The 27,225-nt window shown below is 39.4% G+C and overlaps 1 long non-coding RNA gene across 1 annotated transcript in view; it reads right to left on the minus strand.

The window, feature by feature from the left end:
* The window catches only part of LOC140635761 (uncharacterized), a 54,463-nt gene that overhangs the window by 22,794 nt on the left and 4,444 nt on the right, over positions 1–27,225 (minus strand). The window contains exon 2 of the long non-coding RNA XR_012033099.1: positions 21,975–22,234. This is a non-coding gene — a long non-coding RNA (uncharacterized lncRNA). The remainder of the gene's footprint in view (positions 1–21,974; positions 22,235–27,225) is intronic.

Here is a 27,225-nt window from a genome sequence, read left to right on the forward strand (position 1 = left end):
TTCTGAAATTTTTAAAAATCATTTGGGTTGCTTGTTAAGAATGGAGATTACAAGGTTTCATCCCTAGATATGCTGACTCGGGAGATCTAAGGCAGGATCCGCACTTTTAACAACCAGGTAATTCTGCTGCAAGTAGTCACAGGGGAAACACTACCTCACAAGCCTGCAGGGGACTGGGGAATCACCCCCTTCTCCAGCCATCAACTTCCAATACTTCAGTGTAGTTTTGAGAAACCTCAAACCCCCTTGAGAAGGGGATAAAAGTTTTCCCTGGTAGGAATAAGTGCCATATTGGTTATAAGCTTAATGCCTTGAAGAAAAAAATATAATGACAATAATAATAGTAACAATAATAGAATCAGCTACCGCTTATTGAGCTTAGTGTAAGAGTATTTCTAATCATCACAATAATCCCAAAAAGTTGCTGTCAACAGCCTCACTTGACAGAGAGGCTCTCAACAAAGTTAAGCAAATTACCCAAGATTTTCCTTACTTCTTCTAAAAGTTTGGAGGCCTAGCAGAAGAAAATTTGTTTACAACAAACCACTGTCCCACTTGTGGGGGGGGGGGGAGGACAATTAGGCTACTATATTCATCATTTTTCTGCATTCTAATTCACATGATTTAAAGGTTGCTGAGAACCACATTGCTGGTGCCTTCACTGCCAGTCTCTGTCTTGTCTTTGCCCACTGTGAACAATCATCTCCTTCCGTCATCTTAAAGCACTAATAACATCTACCTCATCGTGTGTAAACATTTTGTTATGAGCTTGGAAAGTCCACAGGTGGTTTATCTATACTGTACTGTATAATCTACCCACAAAGGTTAATTAAAGATGACAAGTGTTTTAAATAAAAACATTCAAATATTTATGTAGAATTTCACTTCATGCCCTCATCTTTAAAATGAAAGGTTTGGGCTAAACACTTGCTCAAATCCTGTATCCCAAATGTCGAAGAAGAAGAAGAAGAAGAAGAAGAAGAAGAAGAAGGAGGAGGAGGAGGAGGAGGAGGAGGAGGAGGAGGAGGAGGAGGAGGAGGAGGAGGAGGAGGAGGAGGAGAAGGAGAAGGAGAAGGAGAAGGAGAAGGAGAAGGAGAAGGAGAAGGAGAAGGAGAAGGAGAAGGAGAAGAAGGAAGGATAATTTATCACCACTTTCAGCAATGCATAATAGTCATTTATTTAAAAGACTTCTGATTTTGATGCCATAGCCACCTCCTGTCTTCCATGTCTTCCAATGTGGATTCATTTTCTTCCCAAGTTAAAGCAATTTAGACAGTCACCCTGAGAAATACACACTATCCCCAACTACAATGGCTGTTAGGTGAAGAAATGAAGCAACTTAGTGGTACGAAGACTATGTAAATCTCAAAAGTCCAATTCCAAAAGCCACACTAATTACAGTCTTATCTCCTCTCTCCAACTGCTCACTTTGATGGAAGCTAGCTGCCTTATCATGAAGACACTCAAGTAGGCCCACAGAACTGGCTGAAGGCAAAACGGAAGAAATTGAAGTCTCCAGCCAACAGCCATGTAAATGAGCCACGTTGAGCCTGGGATGCACAATCTTGGAAGCAGACTCTGGAGCCAAGCCTTCAGAAGACCTCAGATCTGGCTGACCCTTAGGCTACAACCTCATGAGAGATCCTAGGCCAGAAATATCCAGCTAAGCCATTCCCAAATTCCTCTCCCTCAGAAATCATGTGAGATAATAATGTTTGTTGTACTGAGCTTAAACATACATACACACACACACACACACACACATACACACACCAGCAATAATATTTCTAGGACTTGCTCCTGAAATACATTGCCCAAACCACCACCCCCTCAGAGATTTGCCCTGGAAGGAAATCTGGTCTGGACACCAAAACAGTGTTTTATAGTTGTGCTTTGTCGACTCCTGTTACTATTTCATCAACTCCTAAATGGTTATCAAGAACTAACATACCTCTTCCTTCTCACTGCCCTCTTAGATCTAATCTGGAAGGGAATGGTAAGTGCTGAGGCACCCATGGGTTTGATCTTTAACCATAAACTCATTGTTGAGTGTTGGCCTCTCATATCAAATCATTCTGACCCTGTTCTATTCACCAAGCTTGTATTAAAGTGGCCTACAGCTACAGATGGAATCTGTCCACAATAAAGGTAGTGTGACCACTGATATCTAGCTTCTAGGAGATTCTTAGAGTCTGCAAGGAATTTAGTTGGTCTATGTCGTCTGTTGGTGTGACATTCATGCTATAGGTCCATTGTTTCTATCCTATTCTGTTGAGATTCCTAGGAATTTACACAAACAGGTGCCAAAGATGAATTGTATTTCATTTTGGCCCAGAAGGAAGCAAGGAGGGTTCTAATTATTCAAACAAGGAATCTGTGAATCTTTGGATCTTAATGATAACTCTTTGTGACTATAAATACGAGCAGTAAGTCCTTTGGCTGGTCCAGGATGCCAGTGTAATAAGATAAAAATCAACGTTGTTTTCGCTTGCTCCATATGGCCCTGGGGGCATATCCTCACCACAGAGTTCATTCTCAGACTTCAAAGCAAATTCTGTTCTGAAGAAGTGATGCATTTGGAACTGAAGGATGAAGCTAAATATATACTGGTGTATAATGATGGTTGGAAAGACTTTTTTTTTAACTTCCTTGTCTATGTTTTTCAAATCATAGGTTTTGACTTTGAAATGTGTGCTGCCCACATGAAATGACCCAGATACAACCCAGTACCTTTCTTAATAGGGGAATTCTCCTATTTTACTGTCCTTCATTTTAAGCAATTTGCACTGAGTTTCAAAAAATAGGAGCATTTAGTGATTTATTATCATTTAATTTCATAAACAAAAGGCAGAGTATAACTTTTATTGTTTTTAGATTTTAATGGTTATGTTTCTTTGTGCCACAGACCTTTGTTATTTGCTAGAAATAAAACGTAGAGAAGCCACGTTGCCTTCCTTTATCATGCTACTGGCACCCATCTACACCATTCCAAACAGATCCAGTTTGAACCATTCTGCCAGTAACTAGCTATGGGCTACTGGACCTCCATTTCCCCAACACTGGAAGTTTTGGACTACACAGTGTTTCAGGTTTTTTTCCATGGTAATATTCTGTAATCGCCCCCCCTTTCAAAAAAATTTTTTTAAGAAAAGCTTGTGAAAAATCAACCCTTGTAGTTATAGTTACAAAACTTAGACTAAAAATAGTCTAGCTCAAGGCACTTCTAGATAACCTTCCAACATGTCCTTTGATTGTCTGCATTCTTTCAGGGAACACAGCCTCTTCCTTCCACCCTCTGGATCTTCTACTCTCCAAGGAAGGGCTTTCTCCCCAATGGGTTCCTTGGTTCAACAAATTTCAAAGTGAACAGCTGAAAAAAAAAATAACACTATAGCACTGCAACCATTTATTACAGTAGTTTCTAACCTGGCCATGGCCAACCTATATGACCTGTCGGAACAGAAGTGAACAATTGGATGTACTCTGGTTCCTGTATATGTAGTCCTCTGTTCATCAAATATCTTCCCCTCCTTTGAAAATGTGACTGTGTGAACCCTATTCTAGCTTGCTGTCCTATTCATCAGAGACCATAAACTGACCGCCTACAGACTTTGTTCAGCCTACAGAGATATTTTCCTTATCCTCCACATTCTAGAAGGACCAAACATCCTAGTGTGTCCAGAACTCTCTCAGTTTTAGCACTGAAGGACCCATGTTCCAGGAGACTCCTCAGTCCCAGACAAACCTGGATGATTGGTCACCTAATTAAAAATGTTGGCCCAAGGGGTGACCCAAGTGGCTCAGTTAGTTGGGTGTCCAACTCTTGATTTTTCCTCAGGTCATGATCTCAGGGTTGTGGGATCGAGTCCCACACTGGGCTCCACCCTCAGCATGGAGTCTGCTTGAATTCTCTCTCCCTCTCTCTTTGTCCCTCTCTATATATATATAAATAAATAAACAAATAAATACAATATTTTTAAAAATAAAAGTGTTTGCCTGAGAAGTTTTTTTTTTTTAATTAGTTGCCAAGATATAAATACCAAGTGGTTTCATAGAAAAATCCAGATTTCTTGGCTTCTCTTTAAAAAAAATGAAATGTCTGGCACCAAGTGGTCCTCTTTCGTGGCAACAACCAGCAGGAGCTGAGTAATCGCTGCCCCATTAGGTAAGTCATGTTATTTCCAGGGTCCCACAGGCCTTGGCACTCCACGCTACTTCCCCAGAGGCTGAACACCAGCCATTCATCACTGCTCTGGGGCTATTGCTTTTCCTGTGTTAAAGAAAAAAGTGAAATGTTCCTTCTATCTCTGTCTCTCTCATAAGGGGCAAAACAAAAGACCTACCAATAGAAGAAAACATATTTTTATGTGTAGAAGTGAAGAATATTCCCACCTGTTAATAGACCTGACCCTCCACACCCAGTACATGACCAACTGGACTGCTAGGCACCGAAGTCCTGATGTACATACTAGGTTCTATCATTTCTAGCTGATGGCTGGTGACTTTAGCACTTTTACTAAAATCCGGCGGTGTTTTCCTATGTGCTCATGCTGCTAGCACCCCAGAAACATTATTAAACCATGTTTCAAATATTTGATCTTTTGTGACAGGAATTCAATTTCTGTCATTGCTTCTGCCTCATATAAAAATCAGATAAACCTTATTTTCCTCACCAGGGATTTCTTGAGTTTCAGCCTCTCTAATTAATTTCTGTGCTTCATTAATCTTGAAGTCATCAAGGACTCTAGGCAAACACATATAACCTGGGGCTGGCAATCAATTTTAATATTCTTTCACACGGGAATATTTATAAAATGGTCATCTCCTACATAAAACCTTCAAAGAGGTCATCTTTACATTCTTGTCTATTTTTGCAGGAAGTTAATCCTCATCTATAAATCCTGAATAGGGCACCCTGGGTGGTTCAGCGGTTTAGCACCGCCTTTGGCCCAGGGTGTGATCCTGGAGATCCAGGATCGAGTCCCGTGTCCGGCTCCCTGCGTGGAGCCTGCTTCTCCCTCTGCCTCTCTCTCTCTCTCTCTCTCTCTCTCTCTCTGTGTGTGTGTGTGTGTCTCATGAATAAACAGATAAAATCTTTAAAAAAAAATCTATTTAAATCCTGAATAAGCAACTAACCTGGAGGGAGTAGAGATTCTCAGCTTCACAAAGGCAGGGATAGTGCCCCTTTTTTGGCTCACCATTTTAATCCCAGCAAACAGTACATGTCTGGCCCATAGTAAGCACTGGAGCAGCATTAACTGAATAAATGAATAAAGGCATGAATAAATAAATAAATGTTGCAGAAGAAGGAGTAAGCTTTGAAGTTGGGAGGATATGCAGTCAAATCCCAGTTTGTGATCCCAGCTCTTCCTAGCCAGGTGTCTTTGAACAAGCAAATTCCCTGAGCCTCATTGTCCACGTTGGCATAACAGAAATAATATCTATGCCTTAAAGGGAAGCCATGGGGATTAAACAAGAGAATGTTCAAGGCCCAGTCCCCAGCAGGTACTCAAAAAGAGAAGCTGTTTAAAAAGTTCTTCACGAGGAAAATTGGAAAGAGTGGAAGAAATTCTTCAGCTATCTTTAAATATGAAGTAGTTAAAAGGAAGAATTTAAAAGTTGTAGACAGTTTTAAGTTTCCTAAATGTGAAAAAAAATAAAAGTGATAAAGCATATTCTAAAATCTTGCTCAGGTTTTTCTCTATCTCGATATTTTTAGTTGAGCAAAGACTCCCCAGTTATCACTTCATACTGATTCTATTTAAAGTTAGATTTTTAAGTGTGTAAAATAGATAAACCAATGACATACATCTATCAGAGCAATGAGGTTTTAAATCTTGAAAAGTATGCTGGTGTAAAGTTAATAATAAGAATTTGTGGGTTTTATTCTTCCAATAAAATGAATTAAATAATACACATATATTCACTGCATTGTGTGAGATGATTGATGTACACAATATATTTTATAAGAATGGATTCATTCAAATAAATAAACCTTTATGGATTTCAAATAATAAAAAAGAAGTAATGGATTTCTTGCTTAGCCAACACAAAAACTGATAATCTGAGATTCTGTGCCATTTAAGCCTTTTCTAAGACTTGAGTTTAACCACTGCTCTAACATGGCCAGCTCTGAAAACAGTGCTCAGCCTGAGCAATCGCACACTTTTCAAGTTGCAAGGTATCAAGAGTTCTACTCTCCAGGAGATCTCAGATCATGGTTTTCCTGAGCCTGGTCTGTCTGAGACTGATGCTTTAGGACCGTGATGCTATTCATGGTCACAAACATGCTCCTGCAACTTTGGGGGAAAGTAATTATTTCTGAAGTGGTGTGAACACTCCACATCAGGACTGTGTACAAGAGACTCTCTACTATTTGGCTGGATTTTTAGTATGACCTTATTGCCTGGCAGATGTAAACTTGAAGATTCATCTACTTTTTTATCACTCGTCTCTCCATCCTGCCTTGTCACCACACCTGTGTTATAGGTGGACTGACCCTCAGCATCCATTCTAACCTCCTTCCAAAGTGCCTTCTTGAGCAGCAGAGACTGGAAAGCAAAAAGCCACATCTCCCAGACCTCTTAGCAGCCAGGGTTTTAGTTTTAATTTGTTTCATTAATCAGAAGAAAAGCACAAGAGCTGGAGGATCAAGTAGGCTGAAGGACAAGCTTTGGTCGCTTAGCTCTTTCTTTTGGTCAACGCTGAGGTAGCGGTACCTGGTTTTTCTGGGGCAGTTTCCTGATCTTGACAGCTCCTGATGGTGCTGACCTTCTCGTGCTAGCTTTGTGATCCTGACACTGGTGGTTTGGTCTCAGAGCCAGCAGCTGGCACCTCAGCTTCCCAGTTCAGCAGGAGAGAGGTCTCCTGAACAAAGGACAGTCTCTCCCTTGGTGGTCCAGTCCGTGTGTGGCTTTCCAGGTTGTTCTTGAAAGCTCAACCTGGAAGCTGTTTCTTCAGCCCTCTCAGGGATTCTGTAAGCCACATGCTGTAGTTAATCCCTTTCTGTTTAAGCCGGCTAAAATGGATTCTATTCTTTGCAACTGAACCCTGACAGACACAACCCTTAACTCCTAACTACTGAGAATCTCATCCCGGCTGAAATTGCTTAGGAGATGAGCTTATTTATTCAATCTGCACATAAACTAGGGGCCTGGAAATATTCTCATTATGAGGCTACCATGACAAAGCAGATAAGTTGAGGCTCAGAAAGCATTCTTTTAAGAGAGAAAGACAGAAATTCACCATGTAAGGAATAATTCAACATACACGAAACAAATAGTTTCAGAGATAAATGTAATGAGGAAACTAAATCACAGTAATGTGATGCAGAGTAACTCTGGCCGGCAGGGAGAGGCATGTTGGAAGGAGCCATCAGGGAAGGCCTCTCTGAGCAAGTTACTTTCAAGTAGGGACCCAGGGTCCTCCCTGTGATGACTTGTGGATAGAGCTTTCCAGAAGCAGGAACTGAGAGAAAAAGATGGGACGTTGAGCCTGAGCTCAGGATGTAAAAGAGGCAGAAGGAAGGCCAGTATGATTATAGCTTAAGGAGGACAGAGGCACAAGGTAGGAGCCCATTTCATTTGTTCATTCATTCATTAGCTATTTGCTAAGCACTTACTATGCAGCGAGCTCTCTTCTGGGTGCTCACAGTATAGCAGTGAATAACAGAGACAAAAATTCTTGATCTCATGGAGGTTATATTCTAGCAGTGGGGAAGGGAGTTAAATAAATAGGTGAAGATCTCCCATGTCTAGAGATCTTTTTGGTTGTCAAAACTGGGAAGAAGAAAAGAGTTGTTAGTATTTAGTGGACAAGAAGCCAGGGATGCTTCTAAACATCCTACAAAACACAGAGTCATCCTCAACAACAAAGAATTATTCCAAAATGTCAATAGTGCCAAGGGGGGAAAATCCCGGTATTATGTGGTAACAAGAATCATGGAGAAAAAAGTAGAGAAAGGTGATGGGGGAAAACAGAAGCAGGGCGGGGAAGCAGTTCAGGAAAGAACACGTAAAAATATAACATCTGAGGGGCATGCTCAGTGGTTGAGCATCTGCCTTTGGCTCAGGTCATGATCCTGGGGTCCTGGGATCAAGTCCCTCATCAGGCTCCTTGCAGGGAGCCTGCTTCTCCCTCTGCCTGTGTCTCTGCCTCTCTCTGTGTCTCTCATGAATAAATAAAATCTTTAAATAAAAAACAATATAACATTTGAACAAAAACCTGAATGAGGCGAGGCAATGGGGCGTAAGAATATCTACAGGAAGAACATCACAGGACAAGAACAGGAAACAGCAAATGCAAAGACCTCAGGAACGAACAACTGGGAAGCTCCAGGGAAAGGGATGGGGCAGGGCCTCATGATCAAGGGGAGAGGAGCACAGATGAAATCGAGTTTCTGCTTGTGCTCTGAGTGATCGAGAATCAATTACTAACTCAGATCAGTTAAGGAGCTTTGGGCAGAGCAGTGACATGATTTCTGACTTTGTTTATAAGTGGATCACACTGGCTGCTGTTTGGGAAATGATTCATAGCAGAACGAGGGCAGAAAGCAGGAAGACCAATTAGGAGACACTTAGTGGATTATGAGAGCAAGAGACCAAACTGTGCTGTGAGCAAGCGGAAGGTCTGAGTTGCTGCGCACTCTGATGGGGAGAAGCAGGGGCTGCGGGGCAATCTGGGAGGCAGTGGAGATCAGGGATTCCATGCTGGACCTGTTCAGTCTGAGATCTCTACTAGAAATCCAAATGAGGATGTCACTGATGGTAGAACAGGAGTCTGGATTTTAGGAGAGAAGCCTGAGCTGGATATGTAAATCTATTGGAATCAAGGAATAGATGGTATCTAAAGCCACAGGTATACAGTCACTAAAGAACAGAGTATAAAGAGAAATCTGAGGACTGAAGAGCTAAGCAGGTGGCCCAGGTTATGCAGACCATTAATCAAACTGCTAAAAATACATAGTCAAATATTTTGCTAGAAAAGACAAGTTACAGGGCGCCTGGGTGATCCCATCAGTTAAGTGACTGGCTCTTGATTTTGGCTCAGGTCATGATCTCAGGGTCATTAGATCGAGCCCTATGTCAGGCTCTGTGCTCAGCACAGACTCTGCTTTATTCTCTCTCTCTCCCCCTCTGCCTCTAGCCCAGGTCACGCTCCCTCTCTGTCTCTCATATAAAATAAATAAAATCTTTTTAAAAAGGCAAGTTATAATTTTAAATATTTAAAATGTATTATTTCTGTTTAACCTTCATATGCTCATCTTTCAAATTAATTCTCAAAAGTAGATAATTATTGCTATAAATTCCTCAGGAAAAGACTAAAAACAAGTCATGTAAAGCAACAGTATCATAGATTACTGAAATTGTTAGAGAACTCCATATTTAGATCATAAAAATTACTCATCTGATTCTAAAATATTAGACATGGCAAAACTGACACCCCACATGGCCAGGTCATAAGCTAGTAGGACTTTAGAGTACCATTTGCCCAAAGTCACATGTTAATTAGGGGCACAAAGTTAATTAGGGGCACAACCAGAATAGGAAGCTTAATCTTTTCTTATTCTTATGCTCTTCTTATTTCACCAGGCTGAGAAGTCAACTCAAAACAAAGAAGAAATTCTCCTGCAATATTAATTCCAACTAGGGCAGAAATTTGACATGTTTCCAAATAGTTAATATTACCAAACTCATCCTATAATAAACAGTCTGTAGCATAAAGCAATGCATCTCTCTGTGGAAGAGTGAGAATCTATCTTGTACACTGAACTCAAGGATAAAACACCAACCCTGTTTGGGGAAGGCAAAATAAGCCCTCTGGCACCTGGCCCTTTTGCTCTAGCTACAGGAGGAAGGTAAGGAAGTGAGTCAACATGGAGATATAAGTTGGTCAGCCCAAGATTTTGTTCTTACCCTGTAATGAACAAGGCAACATTGAGAAAACTGTTATTTATCCTTGATGGAATACTCCATGAGTGTCGTTGGTGCAACAGTAATAGAATTGAAAGTGATTCTCTGCTTTGCCTACTCTCCTTCCCATTCTTACCTCAAAAAAAAACCCACTCAGAAATATACACATTATACACATTTATTTCCGTGGAATGAAGTGAAGATTGCTATGTGTCCATTATACACAAAGGAACAGAAACATCAGAAGGGGAAGTGAGCTGGCCCAGTCACCTTGTGAGTCAGTAGTGGAAGAGGCAGTGTTCTATCCCATGGCTTAGCCACTGACCATATCCCTCCTCTGTGTTCAGTAAGCAAGCCCAAAGAGACATAGCAGATCTGGGCGTGCACTAGCCCAGGGAAGGGGGAGATGCACAAAAGAGCTTACATTCAGGCAGTGAGTAACCCATATGGCACATCCAGAGAATGCAAATCAAAAAACCTCAGACTTCAAACTTCTGCTCTATAAGTAGATGGCATTTGTATTCTATAGAACAATATCTGGGCTACTTGCTTTTTTGTTCCTTTTTTTAAAAAAAATCTGAATAAAAGTACCTTTAAAATGTCTCCTTTGGATACTTTTTTCTAGATAAATATGTTTTAAGGTTGCTTTCTGCAACTCTATTTACTTCCTTTCTTCTATTCAGTATAAAATAACACTGGAAACAGGAAATATGATTTAGTAGGAACCTTCTGTTGAAAAGAGAACTACTAACATCATCTTTGAAAAATCAAAGGGTACAATAATCTACATTTCCAAAAACAAGTCCTTTAATGTAAAACTCTCCCTTGCTGTCTTCTGGGAAATAGAGTCCTTAAGCAAGTAACCTGACTTCTACTGCATTATTCTCCCATGTGATAGAATTTTACTTATTTTCTAGGCCATTCTTGGAAAAGACTTTCCAATTTTACCCACACTTTAACACTAAGCTCACTTAGCATCTCTTCTTTGAAATTTTCTTGATTATTACTCCCAGGCAGAGTGCGTCTTGTGCCTAAATTCATCCACTAGACTGAAATGTCCTTCAAGCCAGGATTCTATTATATGTTATTCTATCCTGTACTCTCTTAGAGTATCTAACATGCACTTTTGCACAATATAGGATAATCTAGAAGGAAAAGGTTATGTGGCTACCATACTGAAAGGGATGTTTCTAGGTGATTATAAATATGTGAGGGGAATATGTGAACATGCCTAGAAATACTACTAAAATGGGTATTTACGTGTATTCCATGTCATGCTAGGTGTTTAAGCAGAAAGTGGATGGTAACTCTTGAGAGATGCTATAGAGGAGTTCTTACAGCAAATGGGGAGGTAGATCAGATGACCTTTAAAGCCTTTCCAACTCTAGATTCCAAAATGATTTTTAAAAAGTTATGCCTTAACCGAATAATTCTGTTTAACTATTGCTTCCATGGACACTGCCTCTTCCATAGATGGTGCAATTCTTGGCGCTTTTCCAAACAGCATGATTAAAACACCCCAGTTTACAGTTTCTAAGGTAAGCTTCCCAGGAGCCTTCCTTTTTTTTTTTTTTTTTTTTTTTTTCTTTTATTTACGATAGGCACGCGGTGAGAGAGAGAGAGAGAGAGAGAGAGAGAGAGGCAGAGACACAGGCAGAGGGAGAAGCAGGCTCCATGCACCGGGAGCCCGATGTGGGATTCGATCCAGGGTCTCCAGGATCGCACCCTGGGCCAAAGGCAGGCGCCAAACCGCTGCGCCACCCAGGCATCCCAGCCTTCTAACTTCGATGTAATTCCATCCTCCCTTCACTTGATCATCACAGAGGCCCAAGGTTCAGGAAGTCCACAGAGTGGTTGGAAGTTAGACTCTGTAACTGTCAATCCCAGAGTCAGAAATTTAAGTTTATGTGCCAGTTTTGTGCTTACTTGCTCAGCATGCTTGACCTCTGCAAGCATTAAGTTAGATCCAGAAGAGAGTGTGAGAATGATTATCTCAACATTTACCACTATTGCTCTTTCTTATCTTGTCAGTTGGAAATATTGAATGGACTTTTGGTGGGCAACCCAGGTGGCTCAGTGGTTTAGCGCCGCCTGCAGCCCAGGGTGTGATCCTGGAGACCTGGGATCGAGTCCCACATCGGGTTCCCTGCATGGAGCCTGCTTCTCTCTCTGCCTGTGTCTCTGCCTCTCTCTCTGTCTCTCATGAATAAATAAATAAAATCTTTAAAAAAAATGGACTTTTGGTTATCACCATTCTTGCCCAATAATAAGCGCTGATGAAAGGCACAGAGCAAAGAAGAAAGCATGCTCCTTGAATATGCCACACTTGCCATGATTGGTGCTCCTTATGATAGCATTACTATCTGGAGCACACGCACAAAATACTGCTGAAAGGGACTATGCCCAACTCTATGGAGTAAGGGGGATTTCGGGCATCAGTGGGGTTTGAAGACTAAGTTAGCAAGAGTACTTCATTGCTGTCTGTCTGTCTATCTGTCTAAGTTCTAATCACAGCATATATCACAATAATGCTAGTCCCTATGTGTTGCAAATGTAAGTAGTCGAACAGATGCAGACTAATCCAGACCCAAAAAGTAATGTTACAATATGGTAAGCTGTTTCTTTATCTTAATTTTTTTACTACTTTGAAGGAAAAAGCTGATAAAGCAGAAAATACCTCAATAGACCAGTCACAGGTTTCCTTTTACCAATATATTTCACAATATAAATCTTTTTTGTGAGGTTAGTACAATCTTCCCCAGCTAGAGATTATTCTTGTCAATATAAGGATAAACACCTATATATTAAATTCGGAAGCACAATTATCAGAAATTACATGAAGTAACTTCAGCTAATTGAAAAATATGTTCTCCGTTTAAAACTGATCCCTGGTGTTTTCAAGAGCTTCTTTGCCTTTATTGGGAAAATGGGATCTGCCTTGGTACTTGTGGAAGTAGTAACAGTGCAAAGCAATCAAACCACCTCCTATGGTAAACAACCCAACACATGAGAGCAAGGCCATTATTGCTTCTAAAAAGGCTTCTTCCATGATATCATTGTCAAGTGCAAGAAGATTACGTTGATGCATTGCTTATATATAAATATATGAAAAAGCATGTCCTAAGAGGGTTCTAATGAATATGGCAAAAATGCTCAAACCCATTCTATGGATTAAAGATTTATGTATGTATGTATGTGTTCATTCATTCATCCATTCATCCCTTTATTTATTTATTTATTTTCTATGTATTTCCAAATTTCTCTGATTTCCTTACAAATACCAGTCTTCTGTCGCCTAGCACATGTTGGTTATTTATTAAATAGTTCCTAGGGTGAATTAAATCAAATATCTGGTTAATCAAACACTACAAATTCACTCTTGCTGACCAAAAAAAGAAAGAAGGCAGGCATCTCATCTCAGTTGCTATAAATCTGGTGAGTTTATTCTGGGACAAGTGACCAGAATCAGATGAGTTACAGGACCCTCAATAACTCATTGCGAGGCTAGAAAGGAAGAATCCCATCCTTTCACTTTTCTGCTGAGAATCACTGACCAGAGCATGGAAAAACCCCAAGCTCAGCACCTCTGCTTTCTTTAACCAGTCCTGCTGGCGTCCTGGCAGACCAATTTGGAAACCATGATTAATCCCCTGGTAAACAGAAAATAGGCTCTGGAGCCAGGAGAAGCCAAACCTGAGTCACCCTCTGGAGACTCTACTCTTAGCCAATTTAACTCTATCTCCTCCTCCAAGAGCTGGCTAACTTGCCTGGTGATTTTCAGCACACAGAAATGCCTTTCCTTGATGACAGAGGAACTCAAAGAAACAGAGACTGAAGTGTCTCTGTGACTGACCACAAGCTGGTGTAACCCACATATAAGTGGGGTTACCATGTCCTGTATGGTTCACATGAAATTGGCAGGAACTCCAAGCTCCATAAAATGGAAAGTCAATATCCTTCACAGTTTCTCCAGGGGTTGGGGGGAAGAAGGACAATGTACCTAGATTTCTCTTTGTCATCAGTGGCGCAACTTATTTTGGTCTGCCATCCACTGTGCCATTGCACGAGAGCTACGTGGTTGTTGCCTCATGCTAGACATGACCCTGCTTCCTTCACACACATACCTCACTGGTGCTTTCCCAAGTGTCACTGACTCAAGGCTCTGGGTCTGACTAACTTTTGTGCAAGATCCAAAGCAATGGTGACGATATACATGGAAGCACCAAAAATTAGTTAAAAGTAAAATTAAATAGCCCTGTACTTTTTTTAAAGCCCTGTTCTTAAAAGCCCTTCAACTGCCCTCGCTCCCAAAGGTTTCTTACCTGCTGTTCTTTCTCCTCAGGCTCTGCTCTCCTCTGTTCTTACCTTCCTTCTCTACTTCCTCCCTTCCCCTCTTTCTCCCGTTAACCCATTCTCCTAAATTCTATTACTTTATTATGTGTTACTTTGGTTTCCCTATTTGCAGATTATGTCTTCACCTTGCATGCCGAAAACATTTTCCTAAGAGGAACTTTATGACCCAGTATTCAAATACATTTACACACACCTACACACATGGATAAGCACACTCACAGACACATAAACACACACACAAACACCTGTGACCCTCAGAAAACACAGGAGCAGAGCTGTGAGTTCCCAGGAGCTATATCCATAGGACTAGAATAGGAGAATTGAACAGAATGAAAAAGAGATTTTTAAGTTGTGTTTTAACTCTTAGATATCAGTATGGATTTTCCATTACTTTTCTAGGGTGCAATGCTCACTGGAAATATTAAAGATTCTCAGCTGCTGTGTAACTCTGAGGATAGGTGGGCACCGAGAAGTCTAGCTTCTATTGTTCAGCACACAACCTTGTGCTTCTTTCTGATAGTTCAGGTGATCACTTTCCCCAGGTCCACATACTGTTTCAGCCTCTACACTTTTGCTCCTTCCCTCTCAATCCCACCACACACACACACACGCACGCACGCGCGCACGCACACACACATCCAGTTGCTCTTGGAATGTTTTTCCACATTTCACCTCTCTGAATCAGATCCATTCTTCAAGATTTTCTGCATAAAGTCTCCCAGATTGTAGCCTTTGATTTTATTCTTTCTCCCACCAGTCATTTCATTTACCTAGGTATTCCTCTCAAAAAGTAATGTGCATTCTATGAGGGCAAGGACTGTGTCTAGTGCTTTCTACAAAGGACCCTGTATTAACTAGCCACAGTTCTAGACATGCAATAGATGCTTAGCTAATGTCTGTCAGATGGACAGACCACAAGACCTTTAAACTACAGTGTAATTAACCATAGCATAGTTAACCACAAATACTAATACGTCTTGATGAGGACAGCTAAGAAAACCCAGATCCCTGGAAATAGCATAGTACAGATTTTGGTAGCTCTCATCTCAAATCCAATAGCTAACCTTTTTGTGACCTTAAGCCAGTCACTTAACTTTTGTGAGCATTACTATTTCCTATTTGTAAAATAAAAAATAAAAATAAAAATACCTGCTCTCACAGCTCATCAGTAGTTGCAAGGATTAAATGGGAATACAGTATTTCCCCCTTATCTGCAGGGAACACATTCCAAGACCCTCAGTGGATGCCTGAAACCGTGGATAATACCAAGCCTTATATGCTTTCCTATACATACACAACTATAATAAAGTTTAATTTATAAGTTAGGCACAGTGAGAGATTAAAAGCAATAACTAATAATAAAATAGAACAATTATAACAATAAATGTAATGAAAGTTAAAGTGCTCTCTCTCTTTCAAACTATCTTATCGGATGAGATGACGCAAGAAGCAGTGAATGACACAGACATTGTGATGTAAAGTTAGGTATTATTGACCTTCCAATGATTCATCAGGAGGAGGATCATCTGCTTCCTGACCCATTGATGATGGGTAATGAAACTGTAGAAGCGAAATCGTGGATAAGGGGGGATTACCATGTATATATATATGAAAGTGATCTGAGAAGCACTGTACACAAGAGAAGTACATTATTACAAGTATTATGATCCTCTGGGTATTTTTAAAAGAGCTTACATACTTTATCAAGCAGCATAATTATAGATAGAAAATCTCATATTTATTCTGAAGCATTGCCCAAAAATAAATGTTGCTATTATTTTCTAAGAACATTTTCTTATCCATAAAGGAAGATTTATTACAGTTCTATAACTCATGCAAATATATAAGCAAAATGTCTCCTGTTTTTTTTTTTTTTCTTCAACCCAACAGAATTTGTTTCATTTCCTGCAGGATTAGCTATCATAGGAAAATCAAGGTATATAAAAGCCATCTTGGATGCTAACATTATGAAAATTATTACACTTTAACTCTCAATAGCAGACTGTGTTAGGAAAATATTTTAGATGTGGCAAATTTTACTAAACACAAAAGAACAACTATTTTTAGAATTTTAAAATAATAGCAAGTACATTTTCTTATTTTAAGAATCTAGTGAATTTTTAAGTATCTTATCCTACAGATTTTTCTTATTTTAGTGTGTATTAGTTCCTGTGGCTGCTATAACAAATTACCATAAACTTGGTAGCCCAAAACCACAAAAATTTGTTGTCTCACTGTTCTAGACACTAGAAGTTTGAAATCCATTTCATCAAACGGAAATCAAAGTGTCTGCAAGGCTACCCCACATTCTACCCACAGGCTCTGAGGAGGAGTCCATTCCTTGTTTCTGCCAGCTTCTCTTTGGTTGTGAGCATTCCTTCACTTCTGGATGCTTCACTCCAGTCCCCTCCTTCTGGGCACAGGACAACCTCCTCTTTGGCATAACTTGTCTCTCTCTTATGAGGATGCTTGTGAAGGCATTTAGGGCCTACCCAGATAATCCAAGATAATCTCTTCTCTCAAAATCTTTAATCACATATGTAAAGACCTTTTTTCCAAATAAGGTAACATTTACAGGTCCCAGGGATTAGAACATAGATCTTTCGGGGTGTCATTTTCAACCTAGTACACCGAAGTTCTCAAACTTTAGCATTTATCAGAATCATCTGGAAGATTTACTAAAACACATACTGCAGGGTGCCTGGATGGCTCAGTTGGTTAAGCATCTGCTTCAGCTCAGCTCACATGATTCTGGGGTCCTGGGATCGAGTCCTACATTCGACTCCCTGCTCAGCCAGGAGCTTGCTCTACCCGTCCCTCTGCCACTCCCCCTGCTTGTGCTCTCTCTTTCAAATAAATATATAAAATCTTTAAAAACAAACAGATGAATAAAAATAAAACACATATTACTAAAACCCAAGCCTAGAGTTTCTATACAGTAAGTGGGAAATAGGCTTAAGATTTTGAACTATTAGCAAATTCCCAGGCGCTGCTGCCGCTTGTCTCAAGCTCACACTCTGAGAACCACTAGATTATGTTATCCAGTGCTTTTAAAATTATCTTCTTATTTCATTCCCCCCCCAAACAATAGGTCATCAACTTTTTAAAAAAAGATTTTATTTATTTATTCATGAGAGACACAGAGAGAGAGAGAAAGAGAGAGAGAGAGGCAGAGACATAAGCAGAGGGAGAAGCAGACTCCTCACAGGAAGCCCATTGTGGGACTCCATCCCTGGAGCCGGGACCACGCCCTGAGCCAAAGGCAGGGGCTCAACCACTGAGCCACCCAGGTGTCCCGGTCATCAACTTTTTGTAGGCCTTTTGTACCTAGTCTAACATCAGACATGTTGACAGTAACAGTGCAGCTGCTACCTGTTTCTCCTTCAGATAGTGCCAGGCTTTCTTCTCACTAATCGAGCTCTGCAGTGAGACATATCCAGAGATCAATTTTTTTTTCTTCCATGGATTCATTTGGTGCTCCCATTGGTGAGAGAAAGCATAGGATTTATTAGTTCACATTCCTTAGCTCAGCAGTCAAGGGCCATCATACTATGACTTTATATCATTCTTCCAGCTTGTAGCTAGACTCCTTGCAGGTCCCCAAACACCCTCTGCACACCCTTCCCAAGTAGGAGACTTCCACATGAAGTTTTAGCTACATGAATTATCTGCTAAAGCTCCATCTATGCTTATCAGAACCCCGAGTATTCCAAGACCTAAAAAATAATATGCTAGGCTTTTCTGGTACCTTTGGCCATATCTTGCTAAAAGATGCACAAGATAAATCAATCACAGATGCTTACAGGGGTAAGCACCTGCCTCTCCAAAGTTCCATCTATGCTTATCAGAACCCTGATGTTCCATGAAGTCCAAACCAACTACCTAGTCTTTCTTGTTCAAATCAGTATGGTCACTCCCTCTGCACAGAACTTTCTATAGCACTTCCTGTGCTTTTAGTGATTAACACTATTCTCTCTCTCTTTTTTTAAAAAAATTGTATTTACTTATTCATGAGAGACACACAGAGAGGGAGAGAGAGAATGGCAGAGACACAGGCAGAGGGAGAAGCAGGCTCCACGCAGGGAGCCCGACATGGGACTCGATCCCGGGTCTCCAGGATCACACCCTGGGCTGAAGGTGGCGTTAAACCGCTAAGCCACCCGGGCTGCCCTACTATTCTCTTTTGAATCATGATTATCTATGCAACTTTTAATGCCTCCATGTATTATAAACTTCTTAAGGGTAAAGATTATTGCTTGTTTATTTTCATTTATTTTGTGGCACCCAGGACTGTGCTAAATATTTGTAAAATTAGCAACAGAATATTGTTTGCTGTTTAGCACTTCATGTCTGCTCTATTCTCTCTGCAGTTCAGATGCACAGGTGCAGCAGCTGTTTTTTGCTTTGATGGCTCTGTATCACACTTTTTGGGGGGAACTGCTTCAACTTCACCCCAACTATGTGGCTCTCACAAGTGCTAATCACAGCACCCTCTCACATAACCCATATTCCTTCCTACCTTTCCCGTGGATGTGAGCCTCTTTCTTAGGATTTATTAACTAAAGTCTAGAGAAATGAGGCTTTTCCTTTCAGATAGAGAAGCTAGGGCTCTGTCATCCCTGTGAGGAAAATAGGCTTAAGAGAACGAGGTTAGCATGCAAAGAGATAAAAGCATAATTAGAACAGAGATGGGACTCCTTATGCCATCAAATCCCCAGGCTCTGTGGTTCCTGCTACCTGGCAGTTTCATTATATGAGCTAATATGGTCTACTCTGGTTCAAGTTAGATTTTGTCACTTGCAGTCAAGAGTACTGACTACTGGGAAAGGTAGGACTCATAATCCTTTCATAATTCTTGTGAGAAAAGTAACACCTCCACTGTCCTGATGAGAGTTTCTAACTCCCTATGTATATTACACCAGGCACAGACCTTGAAGATATTAGGTAGAAAGGAAAACTATACATTAGTAATTGTTACGAGTAGAAAAATAAAAACAGAAAAGTCCTACTCTTTCCCTTCACGAGAAATTTTCACAGGACTCCTGGTGAGGGAAGCCAATGTTATCAGTTTTACATGTGATAATTTTAAAGAATAAGAGCCAGAGAGGTCAAATAGCCTGATTCTCTCTTTTTAAGAAGCTTAGATATAATAGAAGCTTATAGAAGCTTCTATTATAAACAAATTAAAAATTTGTTTATAACAAATTAAACAAATTTTAAAAAGTATACAATTAAATTGTAAACAATTTATTGTTTACAATTAAAAATAAAGTATATGTAAACAATAAACAAATTAAAAATAAAGTATATATTAAATATACTTAACGTATATTTATTTAACGTTAACAAATTAAAAATATATGACTACTGAGGTAGAAGGATGAACAATGTGCACTGTGGAGGCACAAAGGAGTGGATATTTCAACCTGGAAGCATTAGAGAGAAAGGACTGACTTTATGGAGGTAGTAACACTCGAATCCAGTTCCTTGGGGCAGAGACTGGCTTACAATATCAAACTTGTTCTTGCTAGACTTCTACTCATCCATATGAGAAGCACTCGTCACTCAGTCAACAAGGAACTTATAAGACACCTATATAGGTGAGGTGCAAGCTAAGTAAGACAAGCATCCTCTTTTCAAGAAGCTCATGGTTTAGAGAGAAAAAGAGAAAACCTCAACTTTTATTTTTTTAAAGATTTTATTTATTTATTCATGAGAGACCCAGAGAGAGAGAGGCAGAGACACAGGCAGAGGGAGAAGCAGGCTCCCCACGGGGGGCCCAATGAAGGACTTGATCCCGGAGTCCCTGGGCTGAACTGAAGGCAGACGCTCAACCCCTGAGCCACCCAGGTGCCCCAAAATCTCAGCTTTTAAAGTACAGCATGATTAGTGGATAAAATGATATGGTGTCTAGGATTTTCTTTCTCCAAAATGGATGGGTAACAGGAAGCAAGTGGAGGAACTGATGAAATAAGGCTTGCAGGGGGATGATAATTGTTGCAATGAGGTGTGGTGGTTTCGCAGTGTGTCAACTTGACTACACTGAACTTCATTTCCCATAATTCTCTTCCCCCTATGTTTCCGGTTACAGTGGTCTGCCAGACCCATTCTTGTTTGGAATTGGGGGAATAGAAGCAAAGTTACAGCTATTTTTATAGCCTTACATATTGTTTACCTGCTTATTCACCAGCTTGGCTGGTGACCAGCCTACCTACCTCTGTTCCACCTACCCCTGGAACTTCCTTCAGCTTCTCCAACTCCAGGGCAAGGTGTGTCTACTGGCTCTTTGATCATGGGCTCTGAGTTGAGTAGGACACCCACGCTACCGAGGTGAGAGGCAAGATGAGGTTCAGTCCATCCTCCAAGTTCCCGGCTCCAGGTTGTTCTTGCTTCTCCACTTTACAATCCTCTTCCCTTCCTGATTGCCCATCCCGGGCACCCAGCAGCAGATGCAAGGACAACAGCCTTACAGACACTATGGAATGAGGTCCCACAGTTGCAAGACTGTAGAAACCTACACACATGTATATGTATACAGGTGTCCCCCGCTTTTGAAAGTTCACATCATGCCACTTTGCTTTGATGAAAAGACCTACATTAGTACCTGTTCTGGTTAAGCAAAAGAAATCCTAAGAGGATTTTCACTTTTTAAAAGAAAAAAAAAAGGGAAAAATAATGTTCAGGGTTTGCTCTGCAGTGAGCCTTTATAGAAGCAATGAGCACCCCAAGCAGCGAGCGCTCCTTCCCTGGGGAACTACATTCAGCAACTCATCGAGCTGCCATGGCTTTGAACTGTGTCTGTAAGAATCTGATTTATCTTGTGCATCTTTTAGCAACATGTGGCAAAAGGTACCAGAAAAGCATAATATATTGTTTTTTGGAGTCTGGGAACACTCAAAAAAATTTCCATATCAGGGGCGCCTGGATGGCTCAATCAATTAAGCATCTACCTTTGGCTCAGGTCATGGTCCTGGGGTCCTGGGGTCCTGGGGTCCTGGGATCCAGCCCAGCATCAGGCTCCCTGCTCAGCCAGTAGTCTGATTCTCCAGTTCTGCCCTTCTACCCCCACTACTGCTCTCTCTCCCTTTCTTTCTTTCCCTTAAATAAATAAAATCTCTTAAATTTTTTTCTCCATATAAATAAATGGGATTGCTTTTTTGCTTTACATCATTTCAGCTTGTGAATGGTTTCATAGGAATGCTCTACTTTGGGATAGCTAAGGAAACCTATACTTAGACCCACACATATCCTGGTGCTTCTACTTTACTTATTAAACTCTGAATACTGGGTGACTAGTACATCGTGTTCATGTTCTTACTCTCAATTTTTTGGATACATTTGACATTTTCCCAATTACTATTTTCAGTTCTCTATGGGAGAATTTGGTGATAGATGTGTACAAGATGCTGTAGAAGCACTTGAGCACAGCCATCTCAGACATGGAGGAAGGAGCAGAAGGGTCCTTCTCACGGGCCAATCTCCCTGTTTGTATCATCAGCTCCCTTTATTTTCTTTCCCCCTAAATGCAGGTCAGGTTAATCCCTTGATCCTCTTCTCTCTAAGCATCCACTCCCAAATTTCAGGCAGCCTACTTGTGGCATAATTCTTAATTTTCCATAAATATCTCAGTACTCTTACTGAACTTCCAAACTCTCATTTCCAACTCCATGTTCCATATCTCCTTATTCACAAACAGCCAAATAACATTACCTTTCAGAAGTAAAAGCTAATTCTTCTGACTTCCAGTTTCTCTTGGTCATTCATTTCTGGTCTCTAAACACCAAATCTGGAGTTGGCTTAGACACCACCTCTCTTCCGTACAGTCTTTGGCCATATCTTGTCAATGTACTTCCACAGGTCTTCTGCTCTAGGCCATCAAAATAGACTTTCTTCTCTTCATTATCTCACTCATCTGATCACTCCTTTATTCATTCAACAACAGTTTTCTAAACACCTATGATGTAGAAAATCTTGAGACAGAAAGGAAAAAATATATCCTTATCCTGTGTCATTGCTTAAAAACTTACAGTGTATCTCATTACTTATAGAATTAAACCTGTGCTCTTGGACTTTAAAGCCATCTAAAATCTGGCCCTGTCTCTGGGAGATGTGACTGCTCCCAGGGTGAGCAAACTGTCAAAGAGGCTTTGGGGAAAGACTGTCTCCAGAACAAGAGCAACCTTGGAGATCAGACTGGGAAAATGTTTGTCTTCCTGTATCATTATGATTCTGGCTGAGAATTAAAAGCACACAGGTTTCAATTTCTTTCTATGTTAAAAAAAAAAAAACTGTGATTGTACAAATGATATGTGTCCTTTTTTTTCTAATTTCAAAGTATTTTTCAAAATATGAAGAAGCAAAAAAAAAACAACAACAACAACAATGACCTATCATACCACCACCCAGAAATAATCATTTTTTGTATTTTGGTGAGTTTTCTTCAAGAATACTTACAGCTTTAATTTATAACACTATAAAATTTATAGCTTTAATTTGGATAACACTGTACATACTGTTTTCTAATCTATATATTTCACTTAACAATTTGTTGTGAGCAAATTACCATGTCAATAAATATATTTTTCATCTATCATTTTTAAAGGTGCTGTGCTATTCTATTGCATGAACATAACAATTTGTGTACACCCTTTCCTTTTGGGGGACATTTAGGTTATTTAGGACATTTAGGTTATTCTGATTTTTTTCTACAACAAAAAGGTTTGCAATATCCTTATAGACGAATCTTTCTCTGCATTCTCAATGTTCTCCTTAGGATAACTTCCTAAAATAGGATTTCAGGATCACAGGGAATATATATTTTTAAGGGTTTTGATAAGAGACCATGTCTTTTTCTGAGGATCATTTGAAACATTCATATGGGGTTTCAGCAACATGCCAATGATATGGAGTCTGAAAGTGACAGAACTAGGGATCCCAAGGTGGCTCAGTGGTTTAGTGCCGCCTTCAGCCCAGGGCGTGATCCTGGAGACCCGGGATTGAGTCCCACGTTGGGCTCCCTGCATGGAGCCTGCTTCTCCCTCTGCCTGTGTCTCTGCCTCTCTCTCTCTCTTTCTCTTTCTGTGTGTGTGTGTGTGTGTGTGTGTGTGTGTGTCTCATGAATAAATAAATTTAAAAAAAGCTTTGAACGTGGCAGAACTATACATAAAATGCCCTTAATCCTTCACTCTCTAAGGATATTAGAACTCTTGGGGGCCAGTAAGTTAATTAATTCCTTGATACAATATACATTATCTTAATAGTTTGAAAGACAATAGTTTATGTGTAGATAATACACTCTGTAAGAATTTTACTCATCATTTTATAGTACTACTTAATTTCATCCAGGGTTTGTTTCTATGAGTAGACATTTGGGTTGCTATTGTTATTTTTTTAATAAGTAGATATTTTCTGTTTTAGCACAATAAGATAGTAATAAGTTTGTGATGAGATGATATGGCAGGACACTTCCACTCTACCATTCTATAACAATAGAACTTACCTACGGAACTGAGAGCTATGTATCTTACCTCCCTTGCAGCTAGGTATGGCCATGTGACTAGGTTCTGGCCAATGATATGTAAGCTAAAGGGATATGTGCCCTCCCCTCTGCCCTTCTCTACTTCCCACCGGTTGCAATGCAGATATATGGCAATTGCAAGGGCAGCCATATCAGACCACAAATTGAAAACTTCATGTTGAAGATGATAGAGCAACTAAATAGAAAAAGCCTAGTTCCTTCTTGTACTGTGAAACTACCAAATCAGCCCTAGTCTACCTAAGCTTGACTATTTTGTAAGAAAGAAACAAATTTCTATCTTGTTTGAGACTATTATTTTGACTTTGTTTTAGGAGCTGACTTGGTATCCTAATACATAGGGAAGATTTGGGGAGCTTGATTATTTATTTTAACTGGCCACTAACAAAATAGTTCAACTGATGGATCAAATTGTAAAAGAGACAATTGTAAAAGAGACAACCTTTTTAGGTTAAGGGGCAAGGAATATTATTAATAGTCAAGTAAGTAAAAGCCAAATATTTTACCAGAAAAATGTGTACAAACTCTTTTACCATCTAATGAGCTTTTTCTTTGAATCAGAAATCCAGTTATGTAAATGAATTATTTGGCATACTGCCTTTTGGTTTGCTTCTGCATTGTGTAAAAAGTTATACTTAATAATCTTGGTTTAATTTTATTCTTGATTTAATCAATTCTTGTTTTAATTTCTGTGATTCAAAGACTTCTTCACTGTCCTTGATATTCAGCGATAGTATAAAGGTAAATAAGTCTTCAAATCATAGAAATTAACTTAAATTGCATATGAAAATATGCAAACATTACTGTTTTATAAATTCTAACTGTATTTACATATTATCTCTCTAAAATGACCTAGATACCACCAACTGAATGATAATTTTATAGTACTAGTAAATATATGAAGCTGATGATTTTTTAGCACTTTAGAATAAGGAACATCAGAAGACAGAAGCAATTAGGTCACAGATAAGTTGATTTGTAGACCTTGGAGACTTACTATAAGTAAGTCTTATATATTTTCTAATATATTTAGGAAGTTATCCTAAGAAGAACATTGAGAATGCAGAAAAAGATTCATCTATAGGCATATTTATTGCAAAACTTTCTGTTGTAGAAAAAAATCACAATAACTTATATATATGTATATATGTGTATGAATATACACATATACACACAAATATATATTTATTTATATATGTATATATGTGTATGTATATACACATATACACATAAATATATATTTATAGCCATATATACATCTCCAACATTCATTTTTTTCTTCTTAATAGCACCTGGATTTATTTTTGGGAAAGAGAAGTCTCCTGAGTAGTGTTAAGTCCTATAATTCCAGTTGCATATATCCATGGAAGTTGAAAAGACTAGATCCTTTCCAGTCCCCTATTCACCCCAGCCAAGGAGCAGGCATATGAGGAATTAGCCATCAGGTGCTGTCCCCTGGACTTTTGAAGCATTAAGACAGAAGGAAAGAGCAATGGCCATAAGAAGTATTCTGAAGTGCCTAAAAGTCCAGGACATTTCTTAGACTTATTCCCTAATATTCTATCAATCCTGAGCTCACCATCAACATGACCAAATCCTTTCATTCCAATAAATACTCTTTAGCTTTAAAGTCAGTATTTCTTAGCAGCAGACAAGGGACTCTTGCCACCATATAATCTCTTACCACCGTATGATGTGACCTCTCTTTTCCTACTGAATAATCTGTGCTAAAAATCTAAATAAATGAAGAAGGGGCACTTGTGTGGCTCAATAAGTAAAGTATCTGCTTTCAGCTCAGGTCATGATCCCAGAATCCTGGGATTAAGCCCCACATTGGGCTCCCTGCTCAGTGGGGATTCTGCTTCTCCCTCTGCTCCTCCTTTCTGCTCATGCTCTCTCTCTCTGGCTCTCTCTCTCTCTCTTTCAAATAAATAAATACAATTGAAAGGAAGGAAGGAAGGAAAAAAAGAAAGAAGAAAGAAAGAAAGAAAGAAAGAAAGAAAGAAAATCATGCTGAAAGTTTTATAAGGGTATAAACATTATTTTGTTAGCTATAACTTGAAAATTCAGTATACGTATTTTAGTTTTCTTCATTTTTGTTTTAAGATGCAAATATTTTGTCTGAAATGTTAAACATATTCTTCAAAACTTAGGTAATTTTTTAATCCTTGAATTATTCCTTTTTATACACTAATTTCACATCTCATGAATCAATCTGTGTTCTTTAAAAAGAATTAGTAAATATCTGATACAGCTTCCATCTCATATTTTATATTTTTCACACAAGGAACCATAAACAATTAAGTTGGTAGCCAACTTAATTGTTAAAATCAGTTAACTCAACACTCCTAATGGACAGAATTATTTGCCTCTTATTTGCATGGCATTTTACACATCAGCCAAGCAGAAACCACTGGTTGCTAAGCAACAGCTTTCCTCTCAATGACCAGAAATAGAATACATAGAAGGGCAATTTCTAAAATACAATATACATATATATATATGAAGTTAAAGAGAAACTCAGCCCTAGTTTGGCTGTTCACCCAGAATGCTTGTCATGAATATTGAATTCATACTGACAGTGTGTGAATTCCAAATATATTTGATCATGAATTCTTCAGTAACTACATAATCTTGTATTTTTCCCCATATCTTTCTCACTACTGAGAAACCATGAAGTAATACAGAAACCAGGTTTTGAAGCAAATTTCCTTAGAAAAACTACTTGTAAACTGTACACTTAGGTTTTGTTGAACCAAGTCATTGCTAACATAGCATTAACATTTCTGTTGCAATACTTCTTTTTTTGGTTAAAACTACACATTCAGGAGAGCCTGGGTGGCTCATTCAGTTAACTGTCTAACTTTTGCTTTTGACTCCTGCCATGATCTCACCATTGTGAGATTGAGACCCACATATGGCTTGGTTCAGTGGGGAAACTGCTGGAGGTTCTCTCTCCCTCCCTCTCCTTCTGTCCCCCCCTCCACTCATTCTTTCTCTCTCAAATAAATAAATAAATATTTTTTCTTAAAACTACATATTTAATGCTCTGGGAGGATATACTCTAACCAATTAATAGTGATTACCAGAGGGAATGACCATTTGCTTTGTCCTCAATGTATTCTTTACAATGAAAATAATAATTGCTAGTAGTTGCTGGGTGTATGTGAAATGCTGGGCCCTGTTTAAGTTTATTCTGTGTATTGTTACATTGGTATCCCCTTTTGGCAGATAAGGAAAGGAGGTCCAAAGAAGCTGTGTGACCTTCTCAAGGCCATGTATCTAGAAAGCAGTAGAATTCTAATTCTAAAGCAGAATTCTAATTCAGGCAGAGACACTCCAGGTCTTCACTTCACTATTCTTCCTTTTCTAAGGCAGTTCATAAAATACCTTTTTTTCTTCATTATACTATCTCAGGATGCACAG

Source organism: Canis lupus, chromosome 6 (genome assembly GCF_048164855.1).
Source record: "Canis lupus baileyi chromosome 6, mCanLup2.hap1, whole genome shotgun sequence".
NCBI classification, from domain to species: domain Eukaryota; kingdom Metazoa; phylum Chordata; class Mammalia; order Carnivora; family Canidae; genus Canis; species Canis lupus.